This window comes from Heptranchias perlo, chromosome 23, assembly GCF_035084215.1.
Source record: "Heptranchias perlo isolate sHepPer1 chromosome 23, sHepPer1.hap1, whole genome shotgun sequence".
In the NCBI taxonomy this organism is placed as follows: domain Eukaryota; kingdom Metazoa; phylum Chordata; class Chondrichthyes; order Hexanchiformes; family Hexanchidae; genus Heptranchias; species Heptranchias perlo.
The window spans coordinates 13,153,197-13,172,459 of NC_090347.1; the positions used below are offsets into that span (position 1 = coordinate 13,153,197).

The following is a 19,263-nucleotide window of genomic DNA, read 5'->3' on the forward strand; positions in this document are numbered from 1 at the left end:
GGTTCATGGCCTTTCCCAGCCTAACTCCAACGGGAGACTGGCAGAACCCCTGCTTAATATCAGGGCCAATATCTTTTAATGAATAGAAATAATTTTATAGTGAGCCAACAAATGCAGAAATCTGTTAACAGGCGATCAGAAATCTGACGGCCTTGCAGGTCCACCACGGTCCTTGGACCCCAGTTTGTAAACCTGTGCTCTACTGCAGTCAGATCTGTGTGGAAAAAACTGTCCATGCTCAGCTTGCAGATGCACAGTTGCTTCATAGTACTTTTCCTTACTGGTCCCTAAGGCCTATTTTCTACCAACTCCAATAAAAAGAAAGACTTTCACTTATATAGCGCCTTTCATGACCTCAGGTCGTCCCAAACAGCTTTACAGCCAATGAAGAACTTTTGAAGTGTAGTCACTATTGTAATATAGGGAAACACAGCAGCCAATTTATGCACCGCAATGTCCCACAAACATCAATGTGACAATGGTTAGATAATCTGTTTTAGTGATGTTGCTCGAGGGATAAATATCGGCCAGGACATGGTGGAGAACGCCTCTGCTCTTCTTCGAAGTAGTGCCATAGGATCCTTTACATCCTCCAGAGAGGGCAGACGGGGCCTCGGTTTAATGTTTCATCCGAAAGACGGCACCTCCAACAGTGCAGCACTTCCTCAGTACTGCACTGGAGTATCAGCCATACAGGCACACGGGAGCGAAACTGCCTTGCTGGGTTATATGCAACAGGCATTAATATTTCAGCCACTCACCCTACCAGCAGCCAAAAACATCGCTGCCTATGCCAGTACAGTGCTTTGCGTTTATGTCAGAGGAGGTAATACTGCTGGGAGAGGTGCAGGACCTTGTGATAGTCCCAGTCGGCTCCTTTACTTACTGGTTTGTTACAGCAGTCAGAGCTGCAGTTAGTGGGTAAACTGCCAAGTAAATGCATTATGGGTTCATCGACTGCCTTTCTGTTATAAAGCTTCTTTTCATTGTTTGCGACCATTTTATATTCCTGCATGATTATAGTATTCCTTGAATCATTAACAGATTACAACAAACAGGGCCATTGCATCAGTCATTGAATAATATAATTCACAGAGAATAGTTTTACTTTGTTATTAACCCTCACTTTACAGAGCGTCAGCTGTGGCTCAATGTGTAGCACTCTCATCTCCCAGTCAGAAGGTTGTAGGATCGAGCTCCCACTCCAGAGACTTGAACACACAATCTAGGCTGACACTCCAGTGCAGAACTAAGGGAGCTCTGCATTGTCGGAGGTGCCGTCTTTCAGATGAGACATTAAATCAAGGCCCTGTCTGCCCTCTCAGGTGGACATAAAAGATCTCATGGCACTATTTGAGAGAAGAGCAGGGGAGTTCTCCACCATGTCCTGGCCAATATTTATCACCAAAGAACAGATTATCTGGTCATTATCTCATTGCTGCATGTGGGAGCTTGCTGTGAGCAAATTGGCTGCTGTGTTTCTTACATTACAGGGGTGATTCCATTTCAAAAATACTTCATTGGTTATAAAGCGCTTTGGGGCGTTCTGAGGTTGTGAAAGCCGTTATATAAATACAAGTCTTTCTTTTCTTTCACTTGGTCAAATGTTACTGCAAATGTTAAGAAATAATAATCTATACACGACTGAGTTTCCAGATTATTATCTGGACAGTTCTGTCTCATAATCTGTACAAGCACCTTCTAGGCATTCTCCACCCAGCAGCACTTTAAGGCACTCGCACAGCCTGAGGCCCCACCTGGCCCATGGGAACTCTTGTCGCAATAATCCATCTCTCCTTATATATTTGAAAACAGTAAAAAATAAAACTCACCCTTGACACTTCTCCTTCAGCCTGATGAACAGGGAAGGGTGATTGATGGGCTTCTTCGTAGCTGCAGCCCTGTGCTTGACAAACAATAATACTTCAAATGGTTTCCTTCAAATAAAAAGTAGAGATGCTTGGTTAGCCAGATAAACCCAAGACTTCTGAAAGAAAAGTAACTGAAATGCTTCCTGAATGTTGATGGCATGGCCCTTCCTGTTGGTCAAAGTCTGCTCAACTCACCCTAACCTGTAAACGGTGCCAGGATTCCATTGTACGTATTTCAGAGACTAATGAGTAAAGGACATGGGAAATTGGGCCTGTGCATTTAAAACAAATCAGCACTATCTTCCATGAATATATCGCCAGGTTGTCCTGATAGCTCCAAATTTGTTTTTGAATCCAAATTGGGCTGATTCAGAGCCCACCAAATACAACTGAATTTGCTTAGTTTGAAGTAATTAAGCATCACCAATGTCACGTTAGCCATTCCACATAAGTACACCTGAAACCAGCAATGGACATGATTGTACAGTTAAGAAATTCAAATTCAAATGAACTATGCTCATGAGGAGGAGAGGTATGCAGGGACTCTTTGGGGGACCAAGATGTTTGTGCCCAGAGATGGAAGTTCAGTTACGTGGATAGACTGGAGAAGCTGGGGTTGTTCTCCTTAGAGAAGAGAAGGTTAAGAGGGGATTTGATAGAGGTGTTCAAAATCGTGAAGGGTTTAGATAAAGTAAATAAAGAGAAACTGTTCCCATTGGCGGGAGGGTTGAGAACCAGAGGACACAAATTTCAAGTGATTGGCAAAAGAACCAAAGGCGACATGACGAAAAGCTTTTTTACGCAGCGAATAGTTATGATCTGAAATGTGCTGCCTGAAAGGGTGGTGGAAGCAGATTCAATCGTGGCTTTCAAAAAGGAATTGGATAAATACTTGAAGGGAAAAAAAATTCAGGGCTATGGGGAAAGAGCGGGTGAATAGGACTAACTGGATTGCTCTTACAAAGAGCCGGCATGGGCTAGATGGGCCAAATGGCCTCCTTCTGAGCTGTAACCATTCTATGATTCTATGATTCAGAACTAAGTTAATCCTTTGTAACAGGCCCGGGAACCAATACCCAAACCAGGCGGGTCTGCAGTATTTCAGGGCATTGTTGATGATTGACCAATCTGTCTGGCCATTAAGGAATCCTGGAGTGCTGGACCTGCGTCTGCAAGCTGGGAATCTTCCCACTCAGCTCCACATAACCCTGAAAGTCCAATGAGTTAGGTGGTCCTAGCTGGACAAGCAGCAGAGAGCATATCAGTGCTTTGTACTGGTAAACTGTGTGGTTTTAGCTGGCTGGAAAGCCAATCTGCATCTCTGGATATGGGCAAGTTGGACGTGTCCCTACGGAGAGAGGATGTGGACTCGATCAGGTAAACAGAAATCTACCGGTGTAGTTTCCTCAATAGTTTCCAGAGACTCGGAAATGGTGATGGGTTTCTGTGGGTGTCAGATACAGACACAAAAAGTGCCGATCTGAATTTCCAAAAGGTGGAGAAATCTAATCTCATTTGGATATGGATTCAGTTGGCTTTTCTCAGCTGTACTTGCTTAGCTTATAAACTCCCACTGCAGTCTCACATGCCAAGGAGTGACCCATATTTAATCTCTGTTAACACATAATTAAAACTAATCCTAATGAAAATAATGCATGTTATTTATAAAACTAAAAATATATTGGTTTCAATGGAAAGATACTATAACAGCAGATACAAAAAATGACATCTTGAAAGGATTAATATTATTCTGTAAGGAATTGCCCTCTCCTATCCAGAGATTTCACAATTTGCTTTCCATTCCTGGGTCATATACCATATACAATGGGATGAAGCTATCTTCATCACAACACTGCCAACTTAAAATATATATAATGATACTCCTAAATTACTTAGTTTTTGATAACCAGCAAGAACAATTTACATCACAATCATGTGATACATCTAAATAATTTCTTCTAAGTATTATAAATGATAGAGAATGAAGATCCAAGAAGTACGACTGTGTTGGTTTGGCCAGGTTTCAGAGTGGAAACAGTTAGAATACCTTTCTTGGTCCTGCGTACAGAGGTACATGGAACAAGAAGCTGAGGAAGACCAAGGAAGACAATGCCAAGAGTGACTTGTAGCAGAAAGGGATACAGGTGACTGAAATGGCCAGGCTAGTTCAGAACCAAAAGCAGAGGAGTGAATTCATTCTGCCTCGTTGTCACTGATGAGCTGACGGAGGGGAATTTCGTAATTGTAGTAATAGTTTGGGGAAAGAACCCTAACCCTAACCCTAAGGCTACAGTGCGATTTTTTTTTAAGCTAAGCGAATACAGTTGAGCAAAGCTAACTGAATCGACATCCAAATCGGTCATTGTGTGTAGTGATATTGCAAATGCATTTAAATAGAACACATTCACAATGACACTAATGTAGAGTGACCACAGGAGTTCTAGTGACCGCTGGACACCATCTCAGAATTGTTATCAAATACTCCAAGTTAAAGGAGACACAGATTTGCAGTATTTCACATCACAGGATGATGACATGCCAATTATTTCTCCATTTTTCCATGTTTATGTAAATTTCTCTTTTGGCGCAGAACCGTCAGCCGATCGACAGCCTCTTCCTAATTACAGGCAGCGTTTAATCTCTGCAGTGAAGTACATTCTATTTTCACTTGTTTTCTAGTGAGCGTAACATGAGAACTTCATGGAAAACAACTTCTTCAGCAAGTTATAAGGTCATGCAAAGGGCTTTAGATAATGGAATGACTTATTAGTCTTTCCTTTCCCAAAGGTACTACAAAGCAGTGGGTTTGAACCAGTTCTGACAAGCTTTCAGAGGTAGAGGATTACTCGTGGGCTTCCCGTGCCATTAACTGTTAAAAATCTCAGTCAGGGTGATCTCACGTGCAGCATCCATACTCATATCTGCCATTGTTCAGTCTTGTCGAATGTTAATGGCAGAACATAGGCAACTCAATGCATGTGTTGATTTTATTTTTTGTGGGAGATGGCATTAAGTATTCAGCTTGATACAAGCCTTGTGACTCACAGCTGACTTCAAGCTCAGTATCCAAAGGTGGAAATAAGATCAAATGCCTAACCTTTGTACTATTCATACTGTTTTTGTGAACCAGCAGTATGCTAACAGCAAATGCAAATTTGCAGTTGTAATATTGCAGTGGTGGGTTATGATTGATACCTCATTTCATGTAAAAAATGGATGTTGGATTTGTCAGAATTTGCATGTTTCCCTGTTAGTTTATAAAACCACCTGCTTATACTGAATGAATTTCACAAACCAGCAGGCAGGTAAAATGAAAAACACTTGCTAACTGCTTCTGCTGTCACATAACCATCTCATTCTTTTGCCCAGTAGTTACCAATAAAAATTAAGAGAGAAAGCAATTCAAAAGAGATTTCTGCACGAAAACAAGCACAGAAGTTATTTCAGGTGTTTTTCTTTTGTCCTTGTTTTAATTGGTCAAGCCTAACACCTAGGCCTGGAACAGGTTTGGATCGGTTCTGACTGTTCAATCACTGTACAAAGTAGGTCAGATTAGGCTTTATTTACATGTAAATTCTAACATCCTCTTTGTATGGCAGATGTAATGCAAAGGTTTCAAATGAGAAGTTTTTGCGAAGACAAAAGTTACAGGTTCTAAATGACACCCCCCCCCCCAAGTCGATACTCTTTTATCGATATTAATACCATGAGGGGCTTTGGGGAGTCAGGAGATGAGTCACTCACTGCAGAATACCCAGCCTCTGACCTGCTCTTGTAGCCACAGTATTTATATGGCTGGTCCAGTTAAGTTTCTGGTCAATGGTGACCCCCAGGATGTTGATGGTGGGGGTTTCGGTGATGGTAATGCCATTGAATGTCAAGGGGAGGTGGTTAGACTCTGTCTTGTTGGAGATGGTCATTGCCTGGCATTTGTCTGGCACGAATGTTACTTGCCACTTATCAGCCCAAGCCTGGATGTTGTCCAGGTCTTCCTGCATGCGGGCATGGACTGCTTCATTATCTGAGGGGTTGCGAATGGAACTGAACACTGAAATCATAGTCAGCCATGAAGGAATATGCAGCAGCCAGCAACACATCACAACTATCAAACAGCTGCAGTGAAATTTGTTGCTACAAGTGGTGTGGATTCTGCCCCGCGGTGTAAATGTGGTGATTCCACAGCACCAGGAACCTGGGCTATTGCAGAACTGCTAGAAGAGATTCTGTAATCTAAACACAACAGTAGCCTCTGATTGTCATGTCTGGCATGGTAGATCGAGAGAAACTATTTCTTCTGGTGGGAGAGTCCAGAACAAAGGCATAACATTAAAATTAGAGCTAGGCCGTTTAGGGGTGATGTCAGGAAGCACTTCTTCACACGAAGGGTAGTGGAAATATGGAAATCTCACCCCCAAAAGGTTGTTGAGGCTCGGGGTCAATTGAAAATTTCACAACTCAGATTGATAGTTTTGTTAGGCAAGGGTATTAAGGGTTACTGAACCAAAGCAGGTAGATGGAGTTAAGATATAGATCAGCCATAATCTAATTGAATGGCGGAACAGGCTTGAGGGGCTGAATGGTCTACTCCTATTCCTTTGTTCCTATGTATGACAAGAAGCCAAGAAACTGACAACGCTTTGACCTCGAAAAGCAAATCTGTCGCTGATGATTATTATTATCAAGGCAAGTTGTTGTTTATGATTATTACTCTGTAGTTCAACCATTTTCTTGCTGCCAGAAACCTAAGAATGTTCTTCTCACTAATGATCAGGACATCTACCACTTTAAGGGCAGTTTAGTAGCTGTTCTGTTCTATGTAATAGGATTACTTTCTCTTTAGAATCAACCTTTCATTGGAAAAAACAGTCTGAATTTTCCCAGGGTTTAACTACGGAAAACCTACAATCTGTTATCAGTGATAAATTCAACAGCTTTGTACAGTTCCAAAAGGAATGTACAATAGCTTTTGATGAGATTCAAGTTGCATGTCATTAACAGTATAATAATACCTATAATCATCCACCTCATCTAAGAATGAATTGGATTGCCATCGCCTCTGCCAACAGCCTTTTTTAGACAAGCTGGTAAATGTTTAAATATGTCAAGTCTTTGTTCTCAAAAACAGTGTTCTTGACTAGATGTTTATCTTCAATTGACGGCATCAGATTATTATCAGCAAATATTTATGCAACTTGTATGTCCTGATAAGTGGCAGTGGTACAAAGACTAAACATTACAAGTACCTGAAATTCTACACTGAAACAAGAGTTAAGCGCTTTCATCAAGTTACACACTTCCATCGGCTATTGCTTAAAAAAAACGCTGAAACAAACAGCTTAGCAGCACCTATTTATGTAATGCAAAATCGTAATAATTTATCAACCAGAAACCTCAAGCCAGGATTTGAAAGACAGCCCCCTTGGAGAGGTGTCAATGTTTAACCTAAATGCTGCTTCGCAGTCTTTACTCGTAATGAGCTAACAAAGGGTTCTAATCATTACAGCCTACTGATGAGCCTGCCAACAACTCGCTAGGTGTAATGTCGTACCAAGGCGCTTTTTTTTTCAAGCAACACTATTCCATGATTCCTCACAGTTAATCTGGAGTTTAGAAAGGAAGTGGCTTTGAAAGGTAGGAACACTCTTGCTTTATTATCCAGTACTGTTAAAAGTTAGGTGGTTATGAATGGTTAAGTGTTGTAAAGAAGGGCTAAATTGTAACTGAAATTCATGTGACAAGAAATAAAACTAAATATGTAAAACTTTTTATGAATCTTTCAACTAAATGTATAAATGGGATACAGGTGTCAGTTTTATTTTAACTACCAATGATGCAGTGATATGCACTGGCTTTAGTGACTAATAATTGGATATTTGAGGAGTTTTATAGGGCTGGAGTTATCTCAACGAGAGATATTTTTCCATTATGTTCATCAGTTCCATTTCACAATATTTAACGCAAAGTCTCAGCTTTCTCTCTAAAATCATAGATTATACAAACTCTTGTAAATCCGACTCCTTTTCACATTTTGTACTGTATAGTTACAGGCTCGCGGTAAATCTGATACTCAAAGGCAAATCCTGCCAGTAGGTATAAGGTAAAGGTTGAGTAATTCAGGGCCGTAGGTATGAGGATCTATGGAAAAATTGTGTCCTTCCGTACAGTGGAAAATATAAGTGTTAAAGTCTGAAATGTGCTTGAACTATATTGATTGAAAAGTCATGAACTTGTATGTAAAAATTACAATGAGTGAATTCATATTTATCACCAAATATAATTTAGGCTCAGCGGTCTCTGATACTGAAAGGGTAAATAGTATCTAAGTTGAACAATGTAAACATGTTGCAAATTGTCTGTTTATGTGGAGGTAATGCCTTTTGTCTGTCAGTGATATTTTTCGTCTCTTTTTTGGTGTGGGCATGTGTAACTCGGGCTATCATTACATGCTCACTTTTAATTAAGTGATACCGTAATGACTTCAGAATTAATTTCTGAAGAGGGGGATAATATTCTTTCAACTTTAAATGTAAAATGTGGCAGTTCCAAGGGCCAAGAGGAAAGCAACAATTTAAGAAATTATACAGAGAATGAAATCTTTGGATCATATGAAGATGAATGAAAAAGAAAACAGTGAATAAGGTGTAGGAGCATTATTATGGATCTGTCTCACTAGAAACTAGATAGGCAGTCACTGAAACTATTGTTGTTGGGCTAAACTAATGTCAGTATGGCTTTAACTGTATGATGTTATACAGAAAGTCACCAGAACTGTTCTAGACCACGATGTCACTTAGCTTCTGCAGGTCTGACTTTTAAAAAGAGTTTTTATTTGTTTACAGCAAGGTCACCTTCATGGGAGAAAACTTTACATCAGTTTTGTACCATAAATGACTGTTTTAGAAATGTTTTGAGATGGATTGCCTGGCCAGGGAGGCGGGGGTGGAATCAAGAAAGGGAACATAATCTTAAAATTAGAGCTAGGCCATTCAGGAGCAAAATCAGGAAGCACTTATTCACACAAAGGATGGTAGAAATTTGGAACTCTCTCCCCCAAAATGCTGTCGATGCTGGAACAATTGGAACTTTCAAGACTGAGATCGATGGATTTTTGCTGGGTGTAAGGTTATCAAGGGATATGGAGCAAAGGCAGGCAAATGGAGTTGAGGTGCAGAACCGTCACCACATGGACTGCAGCGGTTCAAGAAGGCGGCTCACCACCACCTTCTCGAGGGCAATTAGGGATGGGCAATAAATGCTGGCCTCGCCAGCGACGCCCACATCCCGTGAACGAATAAAAAAAAATTGAATGACCCGAAGGGCTGAATGGCCTCCTTCTGTTCCTTATGTTCCTGTGTCCCAAAACCTCTGATTTCTTCCGTGCCCTCCCATCTCTGTTAATGGGCCTGTTCCATGATTTTTACATTACAAAGAATTTTGGACAATATCGAGAGCATATTCTTAACAAAAGGCATGATCATGTGCAAAATCTACTGTTGAAGGCCCCCCCCCCCCCCCCAAATGATGTTAAAGGTAAAAATGACAACAGTGTTGCTCTGGTTGCCATCATCAACTCTGTTACGTCATACATTTTTATAGGAAAAGGCACTTGCATGACAGAGATATTTCACATGATATGTGACCTTCAGAAAGCACTAAGAGTAAATATCCCATATTGGTAGGAGTAAAATTGGACATCTTGTACTCCTCATCAACTCCATTTTCCATTGTTCCCGTTTGTAACCTGCTACTTTGGTGGCAAGTTTCCAATGGTTTTTGCCGATAAATTTGCGCTGCGTATAAACAAAGCAGTCAGATGTTTACCTAGCAACGGTTGTGCAGACTGTCTTCCAGAACTAAACAGTTTGGGATGTTCCCCACACCTTTCCCATATCCAGACTCCACATTCCAAGAGATCACAGTGATTTTCGCAAATCTGTTCAAAGTTTAATACGTCACAAATGCGCTGTGCACTGTCTCACAAAAACGCTGTTTAGTTAAACAACCTTAACTAAGAGATTGGGGAACCTTTTTAATGATTTTAGGGCTCCACTAGTAAAGCATAGATTGTATTGAAATGCGAGCGAAGTCCTTTCTCTTGTGGTGATTGCAGTCTGTGCAGAGCCATGAGTACTGCTTTACTGAACTCCTCTGTTCTTTACATATAATTAAATTAAATTAAAAAAAATATTAAATATAATGCTTGGCTCATTTGCAGTTCGCTGAATTGACCAAACACAGCTGATCGTGAAACTTGGGCCAAGTGAATCTGCAAAGTTTCACATTTATTACCGAATGGTTGATTATAAACCAGCTCTTTGTTTCTGTACAAGTGATCGGAAGGTCAAATGTGTACAGAAAGTAATGAATCTTCTCTCTATCTAGAAATGTCCAGTGTGGGACGTTTACTTATTAATTTAGAAAGAAAGAAGAAAGAAAGACTTGCATTTATATAGCGCCTTTCATGACCTCAGGACATCCCAAAGCGCTTTACAGCCAATGAAGTACTTTTGAAATGTAGTCACTGTTGTAATGCAGGAAATGTGGCAGCAATTTTGTGCACAGCAAGATCCCACAAACAGCAATGTGATAAATGATCAGATAATCTGTTTTTAGTGATGTTGGTTGAGGGATAAACATTGGTCAGGACACCGGGGAGAACTCCCCTGCTCTTCTTCGAAATAGTGCTATTGGATGTTTTATGTCTACCTGAGAGGGTGAGGCAGTGTGCTCTACATATAACACAAGATAGCGCCGTAATGAACCAGAGTCACTCTTGGGTCTGCCTCTAAAGTCTGCTACTGGAATATAGGTAATGGGAGATTTATAGCAAATGCAGTGGTCGTAGAATCAGACAGCACAGAGGTAGGCCATTCAGCCTATCGTGCCTGTGCCGGCTCTTTGAAAGAGTTACTCAATTAGTCTCTTTCCCCATAGCCCTGCACTGTGATCTGACAATGCCACGTCCTGATCAGTGCAGCAAGCTTTACGTCTGATGTTCAAAGCCGCTCTGAAGTGCAGTGCAGTTTTAATTTAAAAGAAATAGGTTGATGCCTCCACGGAACTAGCGAGCAGAGAATCATGGAATCATAGAAAGTTACGGCACAGAAGGAGGCCATTCAGCCCATCATGTCCATGCCAGCCAAAAAAGAGCTATCCAGCTTAATCCCACTTTCCAGCACTTGGTCCATAGCCCTGTAGGTTACGGCACTTCAAGTGCACATCCAAGTATTTTTAAATGAGTTGAGGGTTTCTGCCTCTACCATGAAATGTCAAATGAACAAGTGAAATGTTCCCACAGTAACATTGCAGCATTTCTAGCCTGTGACCTCTCCCAGACTGGCCTGTGAGCTCCATCAGATTCTTTGTTAGCACACATCAGGTTAGTAATGGGGTATTTTCCTCTATGTGTTAAGCTTAACTGAAAAGCAGATGTGAGTAAACAGTTGTGGTAGAAGTAACAGAATTTTGTCTATTTATACAGTTATTCTGAGCCTTGCTCCCAACCTAAAATATACTAATTATATAGAATTTACAGCACAGAAACAGGCCATTCAGCCCAACAGATTTATGCTGGTGTTTATGCTCCACACGAGCCTCCTCCCATCTTACTTCATCTTATCCTATCACCATATCGTTCTATTCCTTTCTCCCTCATGTACTTGTCTAGCTTTCCCTTAAGGAAAGCTTGAAGGCCTTCCCTTTAAGGCCTTGTTAAAGGTCAGTCAAGAGAAACTTATGCAGAATTGCGCCGGGGAGAAGGACTAATAACCATAAGTGAGTTCTAAACTCCAGGTTGGACCTGGAGCTAGCACGGTTGATGAAGGACAAAACTTCAAGTATCACTGCAACAATGGCAGAAATGAATTACGCAAGAGCCATTTTCAACTTCCCAGCACAGGCGGAGTGACAGTTGTCAGCTATTTGTAGCTCAGCAAAACCAGCAGGAAAAGGTGGCCCAGGAGTAAGTGGGCATCACTCACACATAACAAGGTGGATCACAGTCAATAGCTTGGACGTTGCGGACTAGGCATGAAGAGGCTCAGACTCCTCAGGGAGGGTGCGATTAAAGTATACCAGCTGATCCACACTGCCCTGAATTCTTATGCCATAGGATTCATTCATGCATCCAAAGGGAACATCACAGGAGTCAACCACTATGAAGTCTGCATAGAATTATATAGAATGTATAGCACAGAAACAGGCCATTTGGCCCAACAGGTCCAGGCCGGTGTTTATGCTCCACACGAGCCTCCTCCCTCCCTACTTCATCTAACCCTATCAGCACATCCTTCTATTCCTTTCTCCCTCATGTGTTTATCTAGCTTCCCCTTGAATGCATCTATGCTAGTTGCCTCAATTACTCCTTGTGGTAGCGAATTCCACATTCTAACCACTCTCTGGGTAAAAAGGTTTCTCCTGGATTCCCTATTGGATTTATTAGCGACTATCTTATATTTATGGCCCCAGTTCTGGTCTCCCTCGCACTGTTGTATTAAGAAGGTAACTGAAGCAATGTATCAACTGTGTTCTGCCTAGATTGTTAGGACCAGCTGCTTGTTATGCGGGTGAACAGGGAAGTTCAATTGGTTAACCATTAAAATGAGACTTTAGCAGGAAGGCAGTTATATCCCAAAGTTAACAGCTTTCCCCGCAAGGTGTGGGTTCTGTTGTATTTTCTGATTGCTTGTCGACCTCAGAGGCAAGGTTGTAACTTAAATGGTTTCTCGTGACATTAAAATACAGCCCTGATTATTCAGCTTTAGATCTCGAGATCTGAACTCTGTGGATTGGAAATTTGCATCATCCACATATGACTTTGCATTGTCAAAGTCAATGAAGGACTGTTTCATCCAAACATCCAATCACTTATTAAGTTGTGTAGGCAATATATTCACAAAGTATGTTTCAGGTGCGGGCCCTGGACGCCTCTTTTCCTTTCTTTACCAACATGGCAGGGGGTGCACTTCTGGAGCATAATGTGCACACGCACGCCAACCTCCATATTGGACACTTTGGCGCCCATTAGATGCCTGTAAAACGGGCGTGGCATCAACCAATTTCTAGGCCCATGTTTTTTTTCAATGGTAATCTTTGCTGACTCAGACTTAGCTTTAATTTCATACACAAGTCCTCCGTCTCTGTATTAAGAAGGTCTTGCTTTACCTTGGTGTTTTATTTTTCCAAGTCCCGAAACAGATTCCGGATCTCGGCTATGCAATCCGCAAGAAGCTCTATGACACGGTCAGCGAAATGAGCTTTTCTCAAATCTTCTTGTACCGTCACCGAAACGTTTTTGAGCACTCCACAGCCGTATTAACAAAGTGCTCATTGTTCATACCAATTAGGTGGCTTGCTAGCTTAGGAAGCGTGAAAGGAGGATTACTACTGGTGCGTTATTTTCTTTAATTTTTACTGACAAAATCAAGTTGGCCGCAACTAAATTGCCCTCACCCACCCTTTAGATGGGCAGCCATCACAATCTACAAAAAAAAGGTCATTAATCCTTTTTGTGAAAAAACGGGAAGACATAGCCCCTAATTCGGGTCAGTGAATTTCCTCGATTGCGAAGTGTTGTGAAGCACTGTGAGAATGAAGTAAGGCACTATATAATGGCACGTTCTCTCCTTCTTGCCAGCCGCAATAGGTTACATTGAGAAATCGGTAAAAATGGATGCAGGTCGATACACGCACAATACTGAGTGGCCCAAAGTGACTGTTGACGTGTTTGCTGCTTTTCCTGTTTTGTTTATTGTTCAGTGGGAGGAAACAGTGCCTTTGAAGCAGAGTAATCTAATTGGCTTCTTCGTTTGCACGAAAATAAGTGACTTAATCTGCAATAAAAAGCACGATATTTACAGATCTTTGGAATTCTGAACACAAATGAGATTTTGTAGTTGAAATAAGGGGAGGAGAATTTTTGTGCCGGGTGATGTAGTTTCTTAAATTTGTAGTCAAAAAATGAATAATGAATTCTTTTGAGTATGTTTACTGCTTATACTCTCTTTCTGAGCAGAGGAAATGTTGAAAACTATCACTGAACAGTGTCCTGAAAGAACATTCTTTATAATCAAGTGGGACCTTTCGGTCTGCCTTGACGCCTAAACCCTGTTTCTAGCCGTTTCTAGTGCGTGCGACGGAACGTTTCCCCTGACAACCACTTTCGTAACAGATAACCGACCAATCACAAATGGCAAGTAAGGAAATGTGCACAGCTCAGGCACGATAAAAATGTTTAGAGTTAATCACATATTTGGGTACGGCTCACATTTCATTGTGAAAGACTTGACAATAAGTAGCTGGGAAACTTTGGCCCATTCCCTGAAGTGAATATCAATTTCAAATAAAACATTCAAGGTAGTCACGAGTTTTGAAGCAAGTGGCCATGAATCCAAGGCACTGGTATTCAGGGTTAGGAGTCGCTGCAATATTAATATTTCAAACCCAAATGAGCGAATCCAATACTGTGATAAAGAGGCTGTTCACTTACATGGAATTGGTGACAAAGAACCATCCAGAAGGGTCAAAGGTTAAAATAGCAGCCACTGCAGGCTATGTAAAATATTAACCACTAAACAGCTAGTTTTACATAAGTGACAATAGCAGTATTTAGTTAAGCTTGTTTTAGAGGGAACAAATTTGTAATGAGGCAATCTTTCCTCTCCGCATGACCTATTAAAATAACTTTGTAAGATTGGCACTAAGTTTAAAAAAAGTGAGCATTCCTGAGAGGCCCTTTTATTAACATACTAAATGTAGTTATAAACTATAGGGAACAATGCTTACACACTTTACGATCATTTAATGAACAGTAGTTGGATCCACTGTGTTAGAACAGCAGGAAGCAAACTTGTGGCCTAGCTGGCTGCATGTAGAAAATGTCCCCCACATTCCAGACACTGCGGTGGTGTGGGGCAAGTCATTTAGAGCGATAGCTCCAGATAGTGTTTCTATTATATTTATATATTCTTTAATTTTTGTTTCTTTTTTATGCTGCTGCATTTTTTCTTTCTGTTTTAATTTGCATATATCCTATCCAACCATTCTCAACTCTGCTGCCAAGTGCAGGGTATTCAGAGTCTGCTGTCTGTGTTGTGTCTGTATCTGACAGTCTGCTGTCTGTGTTGTGTCTATATCTGACAGTCTGCTCTCTGTGTTGTGACTATATCTGACAGTCTGCTCTCTGCATTGTGTCTATATCTGACAGTCTGCTCTCTGTGTTGTGTCTGTATCTGACAGTCTGCTCTCTGTGCTGGGTCCCTGCTTGACAGTCTGCTCTCTGTGCTGTGTCTGTGTCTGACAGTCTGCTCTCTGCTGTGTCTGTGTCTGACAGTCTGCTCTCTGTGTTGTGTTTGTATCTGACAGTCTGCTCTCTGTGCTGGTCCCTGCTTGACAGTCTGCTCTCTGTGTTGTGTCTGTGTCTGACAGTCTGCTCTCTGTGCTGGGCCCCTGCCTGACAGTCTGCTCTCTGTGTTGTGTCTGTGTCTGACAGTCTACACTCTGTGTTGTGTCTGTACCTGACAGTCTGCTCTCTGTGTTGTGTCTGTATCTCACAGTCTGCTCTCGGTGTTGTGTCTGTATCTGACAGTCTGCTCTCTGTGTTGTGTCTGTATCTGACAGTCTGCTCTCTGTGTTGTGTCTGTATCTGACAGTCTGCTCTCTGTGTTGTGTCTGTATCTCACAGTCTGCTCTCTGTGTTGTGTCTGTATCTGACAGTCTGCTCTCTGTGCTGGTTCTGTGTCTGACAGTCTGCTCTTTGGGCTGGGTCCCTGCCTGACAGTCTGCTGTCTGTGCTGGTCCCTGCTTGACAGTCTGCTCTCTATGCTGCGTCCATGCCTGACAGTCTACTCTCTGTGTTGTGTCTGTACCTGACAGTCTACTCTCTGTGTTGTGTCTGTATCTGACAGTCTACTCTCTGTGTTGTGTCTGTACCTGACAGTCTGCTCTCTGTGTTGTGTCTGTATCTGACAGTCTGCTCTCTGTGTTGTGTCTGTATCTGACAGTCTGCTCTCTGTGTTGTGTCTGTATCTGACAGTCTGCTCTCTGTGCTGGTTCTGTGTCTGACAGTCTGCTCCCTGCCTGACAGTCTGCTCTCTGGGCTGGGTCCCTGCCTGACAGTCTGCTCTCTGTGCCGGGTCCCTGCCTGACAGTCTGCTCTCTGGGCCGGGTCCCTGCCTGACAGTCTGCTCTCTGGGCTGGGTCCCTGCCTGACAGTCTGCTCTCTGTGCCGGGTCCCTGCCTGACAGTCTGCTCTCTGGGCTGGGTCCCTGCCTGACAGTCTGCTTTCTGGGCTGGGTCCCTGCCTGACAGTCTGCTCTCTGGGCTGGGTCCCGACCTGACAGTCTGCTCTCTGGGCTGCGTCCCTGCCTGACAGTCTGCTCTCTGGGCTGGGTCCCTGCCTGACAGTCTGCTCTCTGTGCTGGGTCCCTGCCTGACAGTCTGCTCTCTGGGCTGGGTCCCTGCCTGACAGTCTGCTCTCTGGGCTGGGTCCCTGCCTGACAGTCTGCTCTCTGTGCCGGGTCCCTGCCTGACAGTCTGCTCTCTGGGCTGGGTCCCTGCCTGACAGTCTGCTCTCTGGGCTGGGTCCCTGCCTGACAGTCTGCTCTCTGGGCTGGGTCCCTGCCTGACAGTCTGCTCTCTGGGCTGGGTCCCTGCCTGACAGTCTGCTCTCTGGGCTGGGTCCCTGCCTGACAGTCTGCTCTCTGGGCTGGGTCCCTGCCTGACAGTCTGCTCTCTGGGCTGGGTCCCTGCCTGACAGTCTGCTCTCTGGGCTGGGTCCCTGCCTGACAGTCTGCTCTCTGGGCTGGGTCCCTGCCTGACAGTCTGCTCTCTGTGCCGGGTCCCTGCCTGACAGTCTGCTCTCTGGGCTGGGTCCCTGCCTGACAGTCTGCTTTCTGGGCTGGGTCCCTGCCTGACAGTCTGCTCTCTGGGCTGCGTCCCTGCCTGACAGTCTGCTCTCTGGGCTGGGTCCCTGCCTGACAGTCTGCTCTCTGTGCTGGGTCCCTGCCTGACAGTCTGCTCTCTGGGCTGGGTCCCTGCCTGACAGTCTGCTCTCTGGGCTGGGTCCCTGCCTGACAGTCTGCTCTCTGGGCTGGGTCCCTGCCTGACAGTCTGCTCTCTGGGCTGGGTCCCTACCTGACAGTCTGCTCTCTGGGCTGGGTCCCTGCCTGACAGTCTGCTCTCTGGGCTGGGTCCCTACCTGACAGTCTGCTCTCTGGGCTGGGTCCCTGCCTGACAGTCTGCTCTCTGGGCTGGGTCCCTGCCTGACAGTCTGCTCTCTGGGCTGGGTCCCTGCCTGACAGTCTGCTCTCTGGGCTGGGTCCCTACCTGACAGTCTGCTCTCTGGGCTGGGTCCCTGCCTGACAGTCTGCTCTCTGGGCTGGGTCCCTGCCTGACAGTCTGCTCTCTGGGCTGGGTCCCTACCTGACAGTCTGCTCTCTGTGCCGGGTCCCTGCCTGACAGTCTGCTCTCTGGGCTGGGTCCCTGCCTGACAGTCTGCTCTCTGGGCTGGGTCCCTGCCTGACAGTCTCCCTTTGCCAGCCTTATTTTCCATGATTTGACAGGAACAGTATCCTTGCTCCCTCACCTCCCCTGTGATGTCCCAAGTGGTCTCTTCTCTCCAAATCTATCGCAAACTCAATGAAACCAAGCCTTCCCTCCTCTTTACTCTCTCCATCACATACCATCAATCTCCATTCTCCATTCTTTCTAGTCACATTAACATCATTAATGTGAAGCACTTACAGCCACATCATTCATTCCCTTTTGTTAATGGAACCAGAGTTCTGGGGATGGATTTGCAGAAGCATAAATCACCATGGGTTAACCAACAACAAGTAAACAGCACATTGTCCTCTGATTTACATAATAACTAAAGTAAAATACAATATATAATTTGTTCCTTCAGGCAAGCTTTAATCAGCTGCAAACTTGCTAGTGCAAGCAATTTGCCATCAGCCAGCTGTCTGCTGTAAAAGCTGTCATTCTGACTGTTACATGGCAGATTTAGATAACATTGGGCATTTGAGAATAGGGGTTGCTGTAAATCAAATATGGTATTACTTGTTATAGAAATTACAGTAAAATATAAATGCATTGCGAATATGGCTTTACATAGTTAGCAGCACATTTTAAATTCTGATAATGAATGGGTCTCCTATTAAAAACCGTAATGTTCTGAAGTTCCAAATTTTGAATATGTATGTTTTATTGCCAAAAAAAATTGCTGCTTCCCTCCTGTTAAACTAACCGTTTCACTTGGCTACTGACCTAAGATATCATACATTGAACAGTTAAATTTGGCAGTGATGTTTAAGATATAAAATTCAAGATTTAGAACTTATAACCATTATAGTTTTAAATAAGGAGCCTACTATTTGACAGCATTTCAAAGTATGCTATTAGCTTGACACATGATCAGCTCTGAGCTCCGCTCAATTTATGTCACAACAGAGCTTGGAACTAAAGTGCTGACCGGTGCAGGGCAAAGACATCCCTGTTATCCCCGTCATTCCTGTTATTTCTGTTATCCTTATTATTCCTGTTATCCCTATTATCCCTGTTATTCCTGTTATCCCTATTATTCCTGTTATCCCTATTATCCCTCTTATTCCTGTTATCCCTTAAGCTTAAGTTTTTTTTTAACGGTGACTACCTGGAGCGCCAAGGAGGCTGGATGGGTGCACAATCACTGGACCATCTAAGAAATTGAGAAAGCATGAATGCATTGCCATTAGACTGCCCGAGGAATTCAAAAAAGAGCTGGAAAGCTCCTTGATTTGCACAGAAATAAGATGCACAGACAGGTGGCTGTCCATTTGAGACACTTTACCTCGTTGGTGGTATAACCTTGGTGTGGGGCCACTTTATTCCACAAATCTTTTTCTTTATGCTGTCCTGTGCTGTGTCCTACAGAGGGCATTAATGCACAAGTTTTGTTTCATTTTACGTTGTCAACCTTTAAAACTTGGTCACAGCAGTTTTTATGCCAAATGTTTCTCTTCCTAAAGCATCATTTCTGTAAAGCTTATTTTCCTAGCTGGTAAGTCAGAGGATTGCTAATATTGATCTGTGACTGTCTAATAGAAGCCTATAGTCAGGTTTTCTTCTATTTGTGATGCAGAATCCTAACACCAGTGGTATCAAATTAATACTCTTCTGTTTTGTTGCCTGGTGCTGATAACTTCAGGTGACCATGGATCCTTGTATTCATCAGCAAAATCCAATGATGTGAGGCAATTCTGCATTCAAACCATTACCAGCAGGATTCAGACTTCAATAGTCTTCACATAGAGCTTGTTACTAGAACATAATTGAATTCAGTGCCTCCTCATGGTAACATTCTCTGATCTATCATGTCTTCCAATATAGCATATATTATTCAATGGATAACTGA

The 19,263-nt window shown here is 43.0% G+C and overlaps 1 protein-coding gene across 1 annotated transcript in view; it reads left to right on the plus strand.

Moving 5' to 3' along the window:
- Positions 1-7,343: 7,343 nt before the first annotated feature.
- The window catches only part of LOC137341107 (inward rectifier potassium channel 16-like), a 110,659-nt gene continuing 98,739 nt past the window's right edge, over positions 7,344-19,263 (plus strand). Inside the window, exon 1 of the mRNA XM_068004032.1 lies at positions 7,344-7,502. The gene's annotated coding sequence lies outside the window, so the exon portion shown is untranslated. The remainder of the gene's footprint in view (positions 7,503-19,263) is intronic.